The following is a 19,607-nucleotide window of genomic DNA, read 5'->3' on the forward strand; positions in this document are numbered from 1 at the left end:
GTTTTCAAGTTTTGCCCAAGTGAGAAAAGTAATTTATTTCTCTCAGTGTGTGATGCTTTTGGAAACTTTGTTCTTCTGACTTGCTAAAAGAAAAAGTACTTTTACTTGAAGTAATCATTTCATCTGGTCTGAGCATTGATGTGCCAAACGTAGTGGGTTTGGAGAAATTAATTTTTACTTGTTTTCTTTGTCACCGGTGAACAGGAACATTTTTGCAGGGCGCTACTTAATGCACTTTCGAGTTACAAGTAAAAGGATTGTTTCTTTACTTGCAATTGTAGTTACTTAACAATGAGACCCAATAAAGCAAGGAAATGACTACAGCTTTTGGGAAACAGGTTTCTAACCAGTGAGCATAAACCTGGTACTGATAGAATGGAAGAAAAATCTGTATTTAATCAATTTGATCAAATTTAACCTTTACAAAATTGAGCTTTGCCTGCATAAGTCATGCATGCACCTGCTGTGCAAGAGGAGGAAATCTTCTGTATCTAGGAGACTACAGCCAGCTAATCAACTTTAACAGTATATTATTTTCCTGTTTTAAAAATTTTTTCCTATCTAAATCCTAGGGACTGACTAACAAGAACACAGAGTACCTGTGGTGCCTTTTGATTTACAAGCTTCCAGGTTCAGTCCATGACTCAAATTTATCTTGTTCATAACTGCATGAGCAATGTAAAATTTAGAGTAGCTATCACAGAAGTGTAATAGAAGAAGTAGCCAAAATTTTCACTTTAGCGATAGGATTAAAACAAAATAAATATCAAAATGGTGACTATGAAATAACAACAGGAACGATAAACACGTTTCCTTTTGTGTTACAAAAGAATAGGCCTCTTCAGGTGCTAGAACTATCCTTAGGGCCAGGTTTAGACATCAAATTCATACGGTCGAGCACCTGACTCTACAGCAGGAACCACTGATGTCAGTGGCACCATCTGTAGAGCAAGAAGTTACTCAGTGTGATCAAAGATGTAGAAACTGGCTCTCAATAGTTTCAAAATGTTTTCCCATCTGGAGTCTCTATCATAGGTACTTTAGTGGAAGAAGCCTGTTTTTCCTGTCTGAACAGGGGAATGTCCAAGTCATGTGTTACAGCGAAGGTGAACTGGAGTAGCAATTCCATGATGGCTATTGAAGCCATGCCTAGTGCATAAAAAGGTGATTTAAGTCAACAGCATCATCTTCCTATACCCAGAAACCATGAATTTCTAGAGAAAGCTAAATAAGAAGCTCAAAAGTAGACAGAGCTAATCCCCACTTTTAATGAAAAGCTAAAGTTAAATACTATGGTTTTTTTCCAGAATAATTTATGTGAAAATGCATACCAATCCTTAAATGAAACTGAGGAAAACATAGGAAGAGGAGATTAAATTTTCATCTAGGATTTTTTAAAATGAAAAAATTGTTTAGGCAGCTGCAAGTTACACAGGTAACTTGGCTAGTACAAATAACCACAGGCAGTGAGTCAGTAAGCAACTTTAGGAAGCGTGTATACGTTTGGTTTACTATGGGATTACACAGAAAAGGGAGAGTAACTCTTGTAACGTATCAAGTGTATCTCACTGGAGAATTCCCTTTCACTCCTGGGGCTGGTTTTGCTGGCTGTTAGACAGATCTCTCTTTTGTTTGTTACGTCATGGAGCAGCCCCCAAGCAATTAAATGAAAACTATTTCAGTTACTGTTTCCTAATTCACTTGAGTATCAACATTTTTCATGTAACGTTCTTGTTCTCCACTGGCTCACGAATACATCCTGTAGTGCTTTAGAAAAAAAGTCGAAAAATTCCTCTGTTTGATATATCTAAGTGGGTAAATGATGTGTTGACTAGATAAAAGTGGAGTTCTGATTTATCATTCCTACACCTAAGCTTAGCCTTAAATTCCCTGCTGCAGTTATTGCCTCCATACCCAGGCTTGGGAGATTCCAAACCATACGGAAAAAAAAAAAGAAAAAAAAAGGCAAAAAAGAGCAGAACAGACCTTTGTTTGAGTCAGATGAATTTGTCACTCTAGTAAAAGAGTGACTTTGATGTGTGAACACATAGTGAACTTTTTCTCCTGTGCTTTTCATGTTACTAGGACTGCAAAGGACACATTAAATAGCAGAGCTCCTCTGATGTTCTAGAAGCAAGTGCCAATGGTATCTTACACAAAATCTATTCTCATGGGTTTACAAAGAAAATAACCTGATCCAAACACACATTCAAAATCCCAGTACTTTTTCAGAATGAAACAATACTTCCTTGGTTCATCTCATGGGGAATCTCTACTCAGTTTAAACCAGCATGCGTCATTAGAAGTTCAATGTTAAAGCAAAATAGAATTACCTCGAGACTATACTTTTTTCTTCTCGGAGACTTTCCTATCTAAAAGTCATAAAAAATGCTTCAGAAGGCTTTAGAGTTCAGAAATGAAAGATATATATTTATATATACACAAATATCAGGATTAGTGTAGGGAACAGTTTGTGGGTTTGGTTTTGCATGACAAGTGCTTCCTTCCCTCTTCCCCACCCCGCCTCTGATTTTTCACCATGAGAATATAAATATTTGAAAAAATAACAGATGCTTGAGCTTTTTCAGGGCTGCTTTTTTTAGTTTTGGTTTGGTTTTTTTTTTTTTACCATGGGAAACCAGCCACAATGCGTGTTTCCCCCCACCCCAGAACAGAACCAGTCTTAAAGTGACAGCCTGCTATGAGTAAATCAAAGGAAATAAGAAAACTCCTCTGGGCCCACAGCAACGTCCTTAAGCTAATTTCCTTAATACCAATATAGATATATCATTAATGTATTGTAGATGGTTGATATCCCTAGCAGAAGGTAACAAGAGCTACAGGTAAAAAATAGAAAAATGAGATATACTGGTACTCTGATCTAATTGCCACCAAAGCCAGGGCGTGAAGAAGTGATTCACAGACTGTGTGGAAAAGTAGGGCTTCTGTATCTGAAGCTACTGTCTTTGAAGGGGGAAAAAGTTTGTCAGTGAAGCCTCACTGAAATGAAAGATGTATAGAGCTCTTATTTTTACTTCAATTATAAACTATAGTAGAGATGAATTAAGAATGCCTCTTCCATGATTTTTTTTTTAGATTTCTCATTTTCTTTTGTAGACCAAGCTGCTGGTAGTCACAGTAAAGCGAAGGTATTCCCTAATGGTTACGTTTTTTTAGTGTTCGGAGTCAGGAGCACACGGTACAGCAGCGTCTGATGGCTGTGCGACAGTGGGGAGAGTTCCTAATGCGATTGTAGCTCTGTTACCTTTTAGTTCGGTGGCTTAGCGGAATCCTCTGTTTGTCTCATGATCCTATATTATTTAGATCAAAACATCAGTATTTCAGAGTTTTCCATGCTATTCCATTAGTTTTGGAATTTTGACGTTGCATTTTTCATCTGTCTTCAAATTTAAAGCAAAAGTTGTAGTGCCCATTGGAATAGGAATTCCGGGTGTAAACCAGGTGAGCTGCAGAGGTGGTATTATCGCCTATTTACGCTATTGAGAAAAGTGAGATGTTTGCCATTCACTGTGCTAATTAAAGCTTTTTCATTCATGCATGGTAGATTCAGCATTATTGCTATCCTTGCCTTGGCACTGTAGTAAAGAGTGTGTTATTGCCCATCAGATGACTGATTTACAATTCATAAAAAAAAACCCCAAAACAAAACAGTTAAGATCTCTTGAGCCTGCAGCCTGACTTTAGACATAACTTTTATTTAATTACAAAAGCTGCGTACTTTTTGAGGCGGAAAAATCCTGAAATCCTTACTAAATTTAATTGTAAATCAACATGTTTTTTCTCATTCAGCTGTCCTGTAAGAGTATTTCAGTGATCTATATGACTGTCGTGAGGAACGATAGCAATAGCATGATAAAATTCACAAGATTGGTTTGAGTACGTTTTTAGACCACACATGGTATTGCAGAAATGATAGAATGCTAAGCAGACAAAGTAAGTTAAAGCACCAGCTAATGGATGACTGCATACAACATCTGTATACGTTTTAGATGTCATTTTGGGTACACAGCAATTTGTGGAACAAGCAGATCAAGGCATTTGCAGCAGCATTTTTTGAAAAGACGATTCACTAGAAGAATTTGACAGTGTTTTACACTGTCATTTTTAATTATGTTTTAGCAGTGTCAGTTTGCAATTCAATTTTGAAAATATTATTTATTAATTTAGTATAACCATTGCATACGGTGAGCCAGCTTTACTTTGAAATGAAAATAAAAAATTTGTATTGGGGTTATGTTTTTAAAAGATCTTTTTTTCCTCAACGTACATTGTTTTCACTCTGTCTACACTGCTGTGATAAGGTGGAAAGCTCATTTCTTTCCAAATGAATATATAATGATGCTAGTACTAAAACAGTTAACTGGATAGCTGATATTTACAAAAATCTTCAAATGTAATGACTTCAAGTTCTATGTTGAATATTCATTAAATATCCTTTTCTCATAGGGCTTATAAATCCTATGAAATGCAATACATACACACTTTAAAATTTGACAGAAAATACTCATATTTCTAAGATAAAGGGTTTTTTCTTCTTTAAGCACTCTCTCAAATCATATATAATCAGGAACATTGGCAACACTGCTGCTCAGAGAAGGACAGAGTGAACATCAAGAAATCCAAATGAATTCAATCCCATTAAATGTAATGGTGTGGTAAATCTCACTATACCATCTGCTGTAGAAGGCTGAGACACTATTGGAATTCCACATCTTATTTACATAGCAGATAAGAATGTGTTGGGAGATTTATATGGCGAATGAATACCCAGAGACAAAACTAAGTTTCTAGTCTGTTCACATCTGGGGAACATCTACATCTGTAGAGCATTATACAAAAACTACTGTAAGTTAGCCTTTCTGTGAAAGACCCTGCCACTTCATTCCAACATTACCCATTAAAGACAAAAAAAAAAACAACACAGAACAGTGAAAAAGTTCCTGGAAACGCTGGTGGGAGCTGAGCTACTTCATCAAAAGAAAACATAACCTTCCCTAAATTAGTACATATTTCCAAAGGAATTAGCATCGAACATTGTAGCAGATAGGTTGTATCATATTTAAAACATCTGTGCTGCGAGTTCACAAATCACCCTGTGGCAAAACGTTAAGGAAAATATGCCACAGATTTATTTTTGCCCTGTCTTGAACATTTAGATTGACACTCTCCATTTTAACTAAACTCATAACTTTCATTTACTTAATACTGAAATAGAGCTGAGCTTCAGCCCAGTTTTAAACCTGATGATATCATAGGTGTATCTTCCACAGTATGTGAACTCTAGAGGAACAAAACACTGCACAGTAGCCTCCACCCGATGTGCTCCTCTTTATCATTATTTTTAATAAATGTTGAGCTTCCTTGGGAATGGCATGTCCTTTGCGCACATTGATTATAACACCCATCACTTGTCAATTCAGTTAAACATTAAAGTTCTAATTCATCAAAAGTGCATAGGGGAGCTGACCTGGGCTAAGGAAGCATTTTATGCAGAATATTAATAGAGTTCTTCTGCAGCCGCCTCATGTACTTCAGATTGGAAACCTCTGAACCAAAGCCAATTGACAGTAACATATTTGGAAAGGAAGATGCTTTTAAATTACCTCCTTTCCATTTAATCAGACAAGCAACCTCTGAATCCCAAGCTGTAGGTGAATGTTTAAGAGAACATTCTTTATATAGTTAGCTGAACCATGCCCAAGAGCGCCCACTGACAGCTTTCCTATTACCAGAAGGACAATGAATCACATGAACTTTGCTGACACACATGCTATAATAATTGTTACATTTTCTTTTAGAATATATCCTTGGGCTCGCTTTTGGCCTCACCTTAAAGGTGACAGCTTGTAAGCTACATAACCTAGCCTGCCACTAAATCATCAATAACAGTTCATAAAATACCCTGTAATAATTCAGCAGTGCATTGGTACTGATCCTAATGGAATCAGACATCAGCAGTTATGCTATTTCCTCCACAGATTCTGGATACTTCTATTGAACATTTGTTAAAACAGTTGTTCATCTACAGTGTACATATTCCTGCCAAGCTTCATGGAAATATTTCTATTCATTATTTTTTAACGTCAATTCTCAGTAGAAGTTTGTCTTTTCTGTTTGGAACTCAGTCTGACGCTATATAGACATCTTTGTTTCATAAAGCAGACATAGTTATGTACATTAAAACAGGCACATTTGCATTCCCTTCAGGTTGAAAGCTCTATTTTTTTCTGTATCACAGACCTATTAATTAAGTCTTCTGTTTTCAAAAGCATACCTTCAGCAATCCACATTCACGTCCACTTGATTTTTCTTCACCGAATGTTCTAAAAGAGATTTCTGGAAAGCACTAGCACATTTTGGATGCTAACACAATACTAATATTAGTAATTGTTATTAATGATATGTACAGTGGAACAGCTTATATTAAAAAAAAATTCTTATTGAAACAATATGGTCATTACATTTTCCTTAATCATGGTAAACATTTATCGGTAGAACTGGTGACAATAATTTTATCAGAGCAGAGGTTTGCCATAGATTTTAGCCAGAGTTTGCCAAGCATGTGGCCTTCTTTGTCCTGGATTCCTTTCTGCTTTTTTTTTTCGGTTTGGCAGAGCCTGGACATTGTGGTGGTGGTTGGTGGCATCTCCTGCACGTCCCTGCTGAAGCTGGCACATCGACATGAGAATGTCTTTGCAGTTCCTGGCAGGCTGTGGCCTCAGAGGTAGGGATTGCCCCGAGTCCACCCTGCCTGGCTCATCCGGCTGTCCCTGAGGAAGGTCAGGTGCCACAGAGGGAGCTGCAGGGATGACAGCCCTCTCAGGGTATGAACAACTGTCACCAAAGCCAGCGAAGGAGACATGAAAGTTGACATCGTTGGATGCAGTTGGCTGAGTTAAAGGCTTGCCAGAGTACTTACCTGCACGATTTTATGCACCTGATTTAACCAGCAAAGTTCTACCCCATTTAGTTGGGCCACTTGTGCACTCAGTAAGTTCCTCCAGGGCTGGAACAGCTCTTTCAGTTTCTGTGGTTCTACATCGAAGACTTCTGTGATTAGGTTTAAATATCTAAATATGATTAACATTTAATCCATTCTCCACATTAAGAAGTGCTGTGATTAATTTCATAAAATAATTGCAGTTAAAGCCAGCGATGTTGTCAGATACAAGTTCTATGAAAAAATGTTGGTCTTTGTAATGTGTGGATTGTTCTGTGAAATTAATTTTCACATATTTTTATGAATCCTTTTTAATTTTCATTAACCTAGCCTATGCTTTGCTCTGAAGAAAATGACAATGGAATGCACAAGCTATAACTTCTGTGTTTGATCCCATTCTGTTCCATTTTTGTCTTTCAAAGGCAGTATAATTTCCAGGTCTGCCCAATAAAGAAAAGGCTATTGCTTACAAAACAGTCTTACCTTCTCCAGGGACTCTGTAGATACCATGTATGAAGCTGCAGATGTGGGCTGATATAAGGAATGATTAGAATACAATTCCTTCCAGTCTTGATACCTTCACAGTTTCAACTTGAGAAAATATATGTCCTTTTTCTCCTCCATCTCCCCAGGTCTTCCAAGAAAGAGCCCCCCCCGTCTTTCTTTATCTCTCCAAACATTAGGTTTCCACAACAGCTTCAGTGTATCCATCAGTGTTTTTCCAGACATTCAGGAGCTTTTGATTTCCTGAGTCTACACCCTGCCTGCTCAGAGAACTTTTCCAGACTGTGACTAAACTCTCACAGCATCAGCAAACACCTAATTTCCCCTGTCCCTTGTCACTGGGCCCTTTATCTTCAACTCTCTGATCTTTCATTTTCTCCTTCCCACACTCTGTCTTTTCCCTTGTGCGTGCATCTTGTCTTCATCTTCCTTTCTTTCATACCAATCTGCTTCAGATCTAATTTCACATTTCCTCACCTTTCTCCTTGAGATAACTTACTCTCATGTATGAATAAATACATTTATAAATAAATACATGTAAAGGCATGTATTTATAGGCATCATGGTAACTGCAAGATTTGACTGTGACCTCCTTTTTCTAACCCTTCCTATTGGTTTTATTTGCTTACGCTTATGCTTTTTGCTTATGTTATTTCATACTAGTATCTTGTCATCTTTACTATCTGAGGACATGAAACACATGTTTTATTTGGCAATTCTAGTCAAATAAAAATGGAAGAATCCCATGCAAATGTCATTCTCATATTCACCTGACCTTCTGCTTATTTCCTTAGCCAAAATGAAGAGAAATGGTTGAGTTGTCCTCTCTAGAAAATGCGTTAAGACCTAATGAACATTATGCAACTGGGAAATAAGGAGTCATAAAACCCCTCCAAGACATAACTCCTATTATTCCCACTGAAGGGGTATATCACTGCCATTGTGGGAAAGGGTTGCAAGGACCATTTAAGTATTATATAGTTTTCTGCTTTATTTCTAAGACACGAGTTTTTTCTGTCTTTCTCTGTTTCTTTTTTTTAAAATTAGAATGTCAATCCATTTCACTCAGTCTTATCTTTTTCTGTCTGTAGAATGATACATACCTACAATAAATAGACTTATCTTTTTATAGAGGTTGTTTTGGACTTGATTGCAGGTTGCATATTTCAATGTGGTGTGACAATATCCAGTATCTCTCTATTTCACGTATTTTGTGATATTTTGCTAGCATCCCACTTATGCAAGTCTTTCGCAGACATCAATAAATATTTACTTTGCATGAAGAAAACTGACTTTGTAGCTTTGAAATCCTCTAATACAAACGAAATAATCGGACTATGTAACTTATCATTCAAAGACAACCAGAACCATTTTATTTGCAAATATTCAATATCCCAGAGGTCTGAAAATATCAAATGACTTTTTTGTCAACTAAGGTGATATTCATTAAACATGCCCTTTAATTTACTTCATGACACTTCAGCTGCTGGTATAAGCCACTAGCTGAGCGCACAATGTTTAAGAAGTCTAATACAATCATAGAAGTAGCACACAGAGTACCACTGAGTACACTAAAGGGTCTGTGTAAAGACCTTACTGTAAGGGAGGAAGAGAAGCAGACAAACAACAACAAAGTATGTTTATTCAGTCATGATACATACTTTCTATATCTTTCTCTTCCATCTTAATTTAGTTTGTGACAATTATGTACTGGTTTTGCCAAAGGAATTATCACACTTTTATCTTAGCTGCCCATTACAACAAAGACCTTAACTGTTGGATAATCACTGTAGAAAATACACTCTACGGGAAATTATTTTATATCCATACAGTCAGGAAATAATAGTGAGTAGTCAAAATACTGAAGTTCTCAAAAAAAATTGTCAGAAAACATAGATATAGAAGTGTATTTATGCTTTCCAAACAGATTTTTGGCTTTGTCTTTTCTCAAATCACTGGAAAAATTACAAAAAGTTCTTTGATAAGACTGCGTGCAAAGCAGTGAACCATAACTCAAACCTAGAGTGAACTGGAATCCATTATGAGTCCAAGCTGTACTCATTCATAAATTTTATTTATCATTTTTATACTCCTAATATCCTTCTCTACATGCAAACCTATACTTTTTGCTTTAGGTCAGCTAGAGAACGGCCTGTTTTTATGCCTGTTCCCACCCATCCGGAATCATGGAAATAACACAGAAAATGCTATTTTCTGTCTTTGTGGTTGCAAAAATATATTGTTGTAGAGTCCTGCTCTTTCAGAGTTACCCTTTCAGAACGAAAGATGTTGGGTGGTCAACTGTGGGTGGTGCAGGTGGCCGTAGACTGTTGCAGAAACACAGCCTCAAGACCATGAGCATTTATAGCTCCATCCACCCCATATGTGTGTGTGGTTGGCTATTTTTTGAAGAGAAAAACAGTGTCATAGTTTTTGCAAGACAGACTGAATACTCTGAAGCGTTCCACAGTTATTCTAATTGCTAAATGTGGCTAGAGATGCGTGCCAGTCAAGACACTGTCAGACCATGGACCAGGCAATAATCCTATTCTGTTTTGGAATATCTTCAGCTTGAAGAACTATTTATTTTACATAGAAAACCTAAATACTCCAAAGCTGATGCTGAGCATAATCTTGCTTCTAAAAAGAAACAAAAGATGCTTTCTCCTAAGGAACAGAAGCGGGCTACTCTTGTCCTCTTTATAGTCTCTACATCCCAGTGAGGAGGGTGATGTTGGCTCAGAAATACCACTGTAGAGTAATAAAAATGGGTTCTACCACATGGAATATGTTTTTTTGTTATTATTCCGCAGGCTTTCAAATGTTGTAAAAATGTGTGAAAAATACAATGCCCTATTCTACCTAGCCAAGAAGTGCAAAACTCCATCTTATTGACTGGGGGATGTCAGCAGTAGGTATATTAATACTTACTCACACATACAGTGTTTTTCCTGTGGCATTCTGACATTAACTACCCTGGGAAAAATCCTAGGGTATTCCTAGTTAAATGGCACAAAATAAATCTAATTTTTAATGGAAGCTTAGATGTCTCCAGAGTCCTTTTTTCATCCTGAGGTTTTAGCCATGCAGGATGGAGCCCATTAAACAGAAGAGCAGTGAAACAATATTGTAGAACAGCGCATGTTTACTCATTAATGAGAAGTTCTGATATAAAAGTGGACATTTCTTGCAGGGTGGAATCTTTTCATTCTTGGTTTTGGAAGGGAGGGAGGGGGAGACAGCAGAAAGGGAGGAGGGGGGAATCCTTTAATTGTTAGTGCAGGTTTTAAACTGACAAGCCTCAAAGGCAGAATACTGACTCTTTGATCTTAAAAGGGTTGTAAAAGGATGGTCTCACTTGTGTTTATTCAAATATTTGCAGGTAAATGCTGATAATCTAAACTGAGTCAAAGCTGCAGAATTTAGCATAAGTGATTTGCATATCAAGAGCCTCAAAATAAATACCAATTCAGAGATCTTAAATGTTGTCAAAAACTAATCATGACTTGAAATTAACTTGGGGCTTGCCTACATATGGAAGTCTGTGCTCAGGAAACTAAAGCGTTCATTGGCAACCGATAGTCTAATAGATGTGCTTAATCCCCGCTAAGAGGGCTGTGTGGTAGCTGTAGGTATCTGCAGTCACATACCTGGTGGGTTGGGGGATATCAAGGGCAAAAGGGCAACCTGGCAGGGCAGAGAAGAGCTGAGCTGATACGCTGTGCATCCTCACCACCAGACGTTATCCACTGGAGACATCCTTTGGAGACAGTCTGTAGCTGATTCTAGTTAATAGCTGAAACAACTGCTTCTAGTGAGTGCTCTTGTAGACGACTTGCATTTCACTGTTTCTAGGCAGAGTTGTTAATTCTTGAACTACTGGATTCTTGACAAGTTGTTTTACTATTTGTAATTATTTTCAAGTAAAGGTATCACAGTTTCTAAATTACTTGATTGTCTTCAAAATCTATTTTTAGCACCTAATTCCTGCTACTTATTTTACAGCTAATGACTTCTTGGCATAATTTTGTGCCTGTTACTTGACTGAAGGAATGTAAATCCTTTATGAGCACTGAGAGACCCATTTGGAAGTACAGATCCTTCATACTCCTTCTCCAAAAGACAACAAAAATTGTCAGTGTTCTGGAAGTCTTCTGTCTGCACAAATGCTGCAGCTGATGAAATGAGATACTAATAATTAGCATTTATCAAGCCAGATCACCCTTGCTGCCCAACTTAATAACATAAGATAAAAGTTTCAGCCTCTCAGTTCCCTTGGGGGAGTGTTTAGGGCATCAATATGTATAAAAGAGACTAGGAAATAATTTCAATTTGTGCAAAAAATTTGCTAACTGCTTCATTTAGTCTGACCTGATATCTCATTATGTGGGAAGAGTAGCTGATTACAATGCTATAGAGTTAGGTCAGCACTTCAGTCCTTCTCCTTCTGTACATTTATTTGCATTGCCAATTTGGATCTTACATGGACATCAGAGAACTGTAAGACTACCACCGGTTCTGGACATTAGAAATGTATTAATGACGGACTCTCATATAAGAAAAAATTAGCAGCAATCAGCTGGCTTTTTCAGCTAGTCATTCCTTACTCAATTCCCTCTTCAGGTATTTGTCACATACAAAATCTTTCTATTTTGATTGACCCGGGGTGGTGTGCCCAAATTTTGAGCTGGTGACATTACAGGTTTTTCTCCAGGGAATAAAAGTATATTTTTTCTTTTATCAATCTTATCAATCAATCAATCTTTTATCAATCTTCTATCAATCAATACAGCAATTTAGTAAGTCATAGAAGGTGATTGTAAGCTTCAGTTCTCTAGAATTCGGTCTCCAGAAAAGTGAATGAGTGTCTACCGGATCCAGCTATGAGTCTTGGGCTGAGATTTTCATAGGAAATAAGGCATTGCATAGTAAATTAGCTACCTTTTTAAAGACCTAGGTCTTAAGAAGCGTAACTGGAGTCCCTCTTTTCAGGTCTAATGTCCTAAGTTAAAGTTTGCTGTTAGCACAGCATCGTGGTTTATCCCCAGCTATCAGCTAGAGCCACACAGCTGCTCACTTGCTCACCCTACATAGAATGGGGGAGAGAATCGGAAGGCTAAACATGAGAAAAAAACCTCATGGGTTGAGATAAAGATAGTTTAATAGACAGAGCAAAAGCCACGCACAAGCAAAACACAACAAGGAATTAATTCACTGCTTCCCATTGGCAGACAGGTGTTCAACTGTCTCCAGGAAAGCAGGGCTCCACCACACATAATGGCTGTTTGGGAAGACAAACACCATCACTCCGAATATCCCCCTCTTCCTTCTTCTTCCCTCAGCTTTATACGCCGAGCATGACAATATGTAGTATGGAATATCCCTTTGGTCAGTTGGGGTCAGCTGTCATGGCTGTGTTTCCTCCCAGTTTCTTGTGCCCTCCCAGCCTGCTCGCTGGTGGGATGGCGTGAGGACCAGAAAAGGCCCTGACTGCTCAGCAACAACCAAACCCATCAATACACTATCAACGTCACTCTCATTCCAAATCCAAAAGGTAGCACTATACCAGCTGCTAGTATGAAAGTCAACTCCATCCCAACTGAAACCACGATGTTCAGTCACGTTAGACCATAATTTTATTTGAAATTATTTAGAATAAGAAGACTTTTGAGTAATAAGTGGGCTCTTTTTATTTCAATAACTAAAAAAATAATAATTGTTGGACAGAGTAGGAAAGCAATTTTGAGAGTTTGTGGAAATTCTGGTCATTTTCTTAATTAGAAGGGAAGACTGAAATCGCTCCTTTCTCTGGAAGGAAGGTCTGCCAGCACTGAGGAGAAGTTGGAGCACTAACAGAAGCACTCAGCACCTACCTAACACCAGCCCTGCCCTCTGATGATGGTACTAAATTCTGACATTCAGAAAAACTTCTCTGCTGGTGTTGCCATAGTTCCCTAAGCTCAGCACCTGCAATCCAGCTGCCTCCCCACTGCGATGACTCATTGACATTTCAACACTCTACTTCGTCCACCTTATTGACTCTCCAACTTCCTGCCTTATTGCTTTATTCTGTGGTTCTCTGCACACTTTTGCTGGTCCCATTCTACCCATCTTTTATTAGTCAGATGTCCACAACTCATCTGACTCTGAAATTTTCATTTGCATCTTACTAGTGCTTTTCTACTGCTCTCCCCACACCTCTTTCCTTCTCTCCCAACTCTTGTCCATGGAAGGTACTTCGAGCAGTTTGACTAGCTGGACATTATCCCAAGGAATTTGACCTGTAAAACAGAATAATAACTAAAGAACAAGCAGTTATAATAGGTTATTAACAACAGTCAGTAAAAGCCTGTGCCGTCTGAGCCTGGGTCTAATCTTATTACTGTTTTTTGAGTTACCCAAGCCTTTCTTTTTAATAAAGCTGGTTTTAATTTTGAAATTTAAGTATATATGCTATAGTTTTTCAGCAAAAAATGAGTGCCGTTCTCTAGTTCAGCTCCTTTGTGTACAGTTGGCCACTGTGTACAAAAAAGACCTTGGAAGTTGTTTTTTCTTAACTTGTGCTATTTTTTTTTAATACACTTGTGCGTATCTGGTGATCCCATTGCATTTTTTGAAGGTTTTGAAAATGCAAATTTAGTATTTTCCTCTTGCAAAACCTAAAGCATGCTTTCAAAGATCAGGTTAAAGCTGACTGAAACTTTCACACTCTCACCCCAGATTTTTTTATACAGCAGCAAGTTAGGAGCTAAAAAGAAAAGTAGAATTCATTTGGTGTATGAGTTAAGTAAAGTCAGATTCTGTCTAGAAGTGTCTCCATGGTAGTTGAAAGACTACTAGATATTACATGGGTTTCACTTATATCACTGAGAGTGATTAGTTATAGTAGCTTGTTCAGTTTCTTGCTAATAAGGAATTGTAGGCTTAATATATGCCTCTAGAAGAATATGACCTTTTGACATATTTTACGCATCACAGCACTGCAAATTTTATTTCAGTTGCAGTCTGATCCTGTGTTGCACCGAACCCCTTCTCTGAAATGCCAAAAATCTCAATTTCTGATACATTAAGAACTCCAAACACCTCAAGAAATTCTGCTCATGAGTCTTACTGACACTTATAGAATCATGGAATCATAGAATTGCTGAGGTTGGAAGGGACCTTTAAGATCATCATGTCCAACCATTAACCTATCCTGACAAAACCCACTTCTAAACCATGTCCCTAAGTACCACATCCAATTCTTGGACTAAATGCAGGAGGAGTATGAACTGCCAATTGCTGGCTGTTCAGTCTCACTAAATGTGAGTGAATTTATAGTGTTCTGGACCTCAGAAGATTTAGTCCCATGTACTAAGTCTTGGGGGATTTCAACAACAAAATCTTAGGCTTTTGATCCTGCCAGTATATGATGATCTTAAATACATGAGTAATTCAAGTGACTTATCTGTGACTGCTCAAGCCCCTAAAGTTGATAGTGTAGTTGTAGCACCTTGGCCTTAATGTGGGGGAGAAACATTTCTATAGGGATTTCTTATTTCAGTTTAGGAGCATTGTAATTATAAGTCCTTGTGAGTGAAACCAAGACTATACCACCAGGTTTATGGCATTGCTTCACTTTACAGTCACTGTCATAAAACCCAGATTAATATTGTTCCATTGTGTATATTTTACACCATCTTTCCTAAGAATGAGTTTGTGATAAGCCTTTTTCTCTCCTTTTTTCCATAACAGTTTTTGTTACATGACTTCCAAATTTTAATGCCTAATATGATCTTCGAAAAGCTATAAACTTTTAACAGACTTTAAACATAAAGTGAGTGAATAAATTGCCAGGGAGTCTGTGGTTTGATCCCAGGAAATCCTGATTAATAGCCTTTAGTTTTTTTTAGACCACCCTGAATACATTGTGAAAAACAGTTGACTCATTTTATGGCAATTTAGATTGTAATTCAACCTACCAAATTTATAACGATTTTTTTAAAAACACTAAATGTAGACATAAGAATTTATGTTTCTTCATATAAGACCATATGCTGAACACGTTTCTTTCTCTATTTATTTCAGTCTCCTAAATGTATAATTCTGTATATTTGCTAACCACATAAAATCTATTTTTAATATAAAAATTGCCTAATCCAAACCCAGTGTAATTAGTGTGAAAGTAATTGTATTAATAGTATTCCTATTGATTTTCATTGATCAGGACTTGCACATTTAAAAGTGAAACCAATTTGCACACGTGTTTTAGGAACCTTCCCAATAACATTTTTGGTATGAAGTAGAAAATGTAAAATAATTTTGCAAGATAATTTGCCAGATAGTCTTTTTTTCTCTTTATTTAATGTGTAGTTTATATAAACAGTATTTTAAGAACCTGGTGGTTGCATTTTATTCTTTGTTAGTTGTAATATCAATTAAAATAAAGGTGTTGTATTTACTGTTGGTCTAAATCTTGACGTTACTAGTCAAGGCCAAGGCATACTGCTAAATTGGGGGATTTTGTTTCAATAAGTTGGGAATTTTTGATGCTGATCACCTTCAAGGAAGCTTAATTCCTTCATAGAATTAAATGGGCGTTGATCCTGGCATGGGTCTGAGCAAAGGTGGTAAAATATGGCCTATGGTACGAAATTGCTGTATAAAAAGGCTCCGTCTACGTAGCGGATGTTTTCAGGTACATGTGCTTTGTTCATGTGCACATGCAGAAAGGATGGATCCTTTTCTTGTTAAAAATGGGATTTTTTTTGGTCATAGTATTTGCAATAATAATATAGATGCAAAAGAAAGGAAGCCATCTTCTTCTACTCTAGGCTGGTTATTGAAAAAATAATATGCATATTGTGCAAAATTTAACAAATCAGTTGAGGAAAAATGTAAACAAAGCAGACATATATAGAAACCTCTGATAGTTAAGTAGCAATAAAAAGAATATATTTGCATTGTCTTTGCAATATGCTCGGATTTGATTTTTCTTCTCAAGAAGAAATAAATTATTTTCCATATAATAGAAAATTGAGTTTACTATTTCTAAAATGCTCTTAACACAGAAAAAGGAAACACGTTTTAATATTAGTGCTTATCACAGCATTTAAGGCGTCACCATCCCCCCTCAAGCTTTCTACTCTTAAATAAAAAAAGAAAAATCCTATTGTTTTCCTAGCTTCACTTTGCCTCTAGTGATTGATGTAGAATTTTACTGCCATCCAATGGCAAGGACCTATTATAGCCTAAGTAAATGTCTAATGCTTTTTGATCAAATTGCAGTCTAGGGAATTTAACTTATGTAGTACACTTAGAACTTACATCAATACATCTCTGTTCGTTACACAGGGAGAAAGAAATATGACTACGGTTTCAATTTATTCTGTGTTTCCTAATTCAATTTAACTCTGAATTACTAATATTGTGGTACATAATTACCTAAATGAATAAATCAACCTAAGCTACTCACTAAAAAGAACATTAGCGTATAATATTAATTTTTGTATGTACCTTGTCATGTTAGTTTAAAGGATTCCTTTCTCTACAATTAAAAGTGTTTTCCTAGTTGGCAAAATAGCCTTTTGCTAAAATATTCTTCTCCATTTTACTTATCGAATCTGGAGACTTTACCGTTGTTATTGTACACTAAAGAACTGCTTTATGACTCTCAAATGTGTTATAAGGGTTTTTTGTGCTTTTTTTTTCTTTTTACTCACACACATGCAAACCTCTAAGACAGAAAGACAATTGCTTAAAACTATAATCGGAAATATATGGATTTTGGTATACTTTTATCCTCTGTGCTTTCCAGATTCAGCTTCAACTGGCAGTCCAGCCTAACAGTCATTTTTTAGGGTTTTAAGAAGCAATCTATCTTAATTTTTCACACTTATTTTTTTTTCAAGTCTTTGTTTCAGAGAGGAAACAATATAGATACATCTAAAGGAAATAACTCCAGATCATGGGCAGGAATATAAATCCAAGCCTCCACCTTGTACTACTAACAAAAAATTACAATAATTAGTGGCTGTTAAAGGAAAAAAAAAGCCCTACCAGAAAGGAGGAAAGTGTAGGTTTAGAATAAAAGAGAAAAAATAACTAACTCAGAAAAATAATTGATTGACTCCGTTATTTTTATTATTTCTTTCTAGCTGGAAGACTCCTCATGTGCTGCCACTTAATTAGGACTGCTCTCCATTGCCGGTTAAAGCCAATGGACACACTTCCAGTGACACAGAAGAGACCTAAACCATGTCCCAGTCATGCATTCTTATCTCCTTGCACGGATGGCTACCTGCTGTCCCACGTGTATATTTCAATTCAAACATTTGTAAAAACTTTTTTGGTTTCTCACAAAGGTACAACCAGTGGATATCTACTTTAAGCATCACAACATTTAGGACACACTTTGTTAGATGTTCTGTTGATCTCTTGCCATTATTTCAGTTCTTTTTAATGACTCTTTGGCCACAACTTTTGACTATTACCATAGCTGTATAGAAAGAACAATCTTTGATTAAATTACATCATTAACCTGGAGCACTCTACAGCACGTGAGATTATTGGAGATGAAGCAAGAAATATAATATAGAACAAAGTCCCAGAAGACTCAGACTTATGCCTCTATGCCTTAGACAAATTCTACACTTATGAAAACAATTACAAAATTAAAGCTTTCCTTCTATAACTGAAACACACTGATGTTAATCAGCACAAAGTCTTTGGGGTGCTTGTGCAGAGAAAAGAGTACCATGTTTAAAAATACCAATATTAAAATAGGTATGCCTATGCTATTTGCTTCTTTAGTACTCTAATAGGAAAGGGATGGGCATCATAGAAAAGTACAAAGAGAAAATGAGGATCATGGGAAGTGAGTTATTTGTATTACTGTATTTATTCTGTAATTAATATCAGCACGCACAACTGTGCACAGGAAACAGCTCACTTCTCAGTATTGCTATATTACCAATTGATTGGAATATGAGTGAAAAATTTCTCTACATTTTTAAATTTGAAAATTAAACTTTCAGGCAATGTTGATGTTCATAAACTTTATAACTGGCAGAAAACAAGCGTAGATTGCCATGATATCATGACATATAGATGTGTTTGGTTTCCCTCTCCTAGAATTTAGACTGTGAAAGAGCACCAGTGTCAGAAAAGCAGTGCAGGTGAGTACAGCACGCGTGTTCTTCCTAGGGAATATCCCTTTATTGTTAGCTAAGTTGCTAATTCATTTTCTAAAATGTTCTTATTGCTATAGTTCTCAGTGTTTTTGCAGTATATGCTTATGCAAATTTATCAAGTGAGATCAGTTTAAAATAAATTTGTGCAAAAAGCTACACCTTAACTTCAATTTTAATACTCCAAGTCAATATACCTTTCACAGAGCAGATACTTCCTTATATTCCTCAAAATTCACTTAATCAGTTCCTATAAATGGACGGGAGGGCAAATTTAATTTCAACCAATTCTTTCTTCATGTTTTGAATCATAGGTTAGGTTTCTTTTTTTTTTCTTCTCTGTGCTTTGAAGGAAAGGTCTGTGTGACAGCTAACAAAGCTGCCCTGGCTTTGTAGCCCTCGTTTTATGAGACGTGAGATAACATGCTCTCTGCATGGGTCTCCACGAGTTCAGCTGGCCACAGCACATGGGCAGGCTCCAGGAAATGGAGACTTCTCCCCCTCTTCTGCACACAGATGTGTGCGGGGGTGTGTGTGCGTGTCTCTGCTAGTGGGGGGCATCGCAGATCACAGGCAGAGCACAAAGAGGGAGTCTGGGAGACGGGTGAGGTGTGCTTGGGCAGATTTGGGGCTGTACCATCGCTCCAGCATTGCTGCCAACGCAAGCAGAGCTGGTAAAGTGGAGGACGTGGAGAATACAGCGTGTGGCGTTTGTAACGGGCTATAGCTGCCTCTGCTCAGATGTTTCCCCCACTGCAGGAAGTATGTCCGTCTATCCATCCCTGACTTCTGTTGGCCAAGAGAGGAGGTGAGCCTGTGTGGTGACACGAGGCGGCACGTGTGGCCCTGCCACCAGCAAGAGGGAGCACCCAGCCACCAGCCTCACCCCCGGAGAACTTTCTGCTCGTCACCTCCCTCCTTTCCCTCTCCCCACATGTTAATGCATATTCAAACAATGCATCAAAATAACCGGA

At 37.3% G+C, this 19,607-nt stretch overlaps 1 long non-coding RNA gene across 1 annotated transcript in view; it reads left to right on the forward strand.

Moving 5' to 3' along the window:
• The window catches only part of LOC134517423 (uncharacterized), a 54,534-nt gene extending 36,701 nt beyond the window's left edge, over positions 1–17,833 (forward strand). The window contains exons 2-3 of the long non-coding RNA XR_010071625.1: positions 6,636–7,011; positions 17,602–17,833. This is a non-coding gene — a long non-coding RNA (uncharacterized LOC134517423). The remainder of the gene's footprint in view (positions 1–6,635; positions 7,012–17,601) is intronic.
• Positions 17,834–19,607: the final 1,774 nt, after the last annotated feature.

This window comes from Chroicocephalus ridibundus, chromosome 6 (assembly GCF_963924245.1).
Source record: "Chroicocephalus ridibundus chromosome 6, bChrRid1.1, whole genome shotgun sequence".
In the NCBI taxonomy this organism is placed as follows: domain Eukaryota; kingdom Metazoa; phylum Chordata; class Aves; order Charadriiformes; family Laridae; genus Chroicocephalus; species Chroicocephalus ridibundus.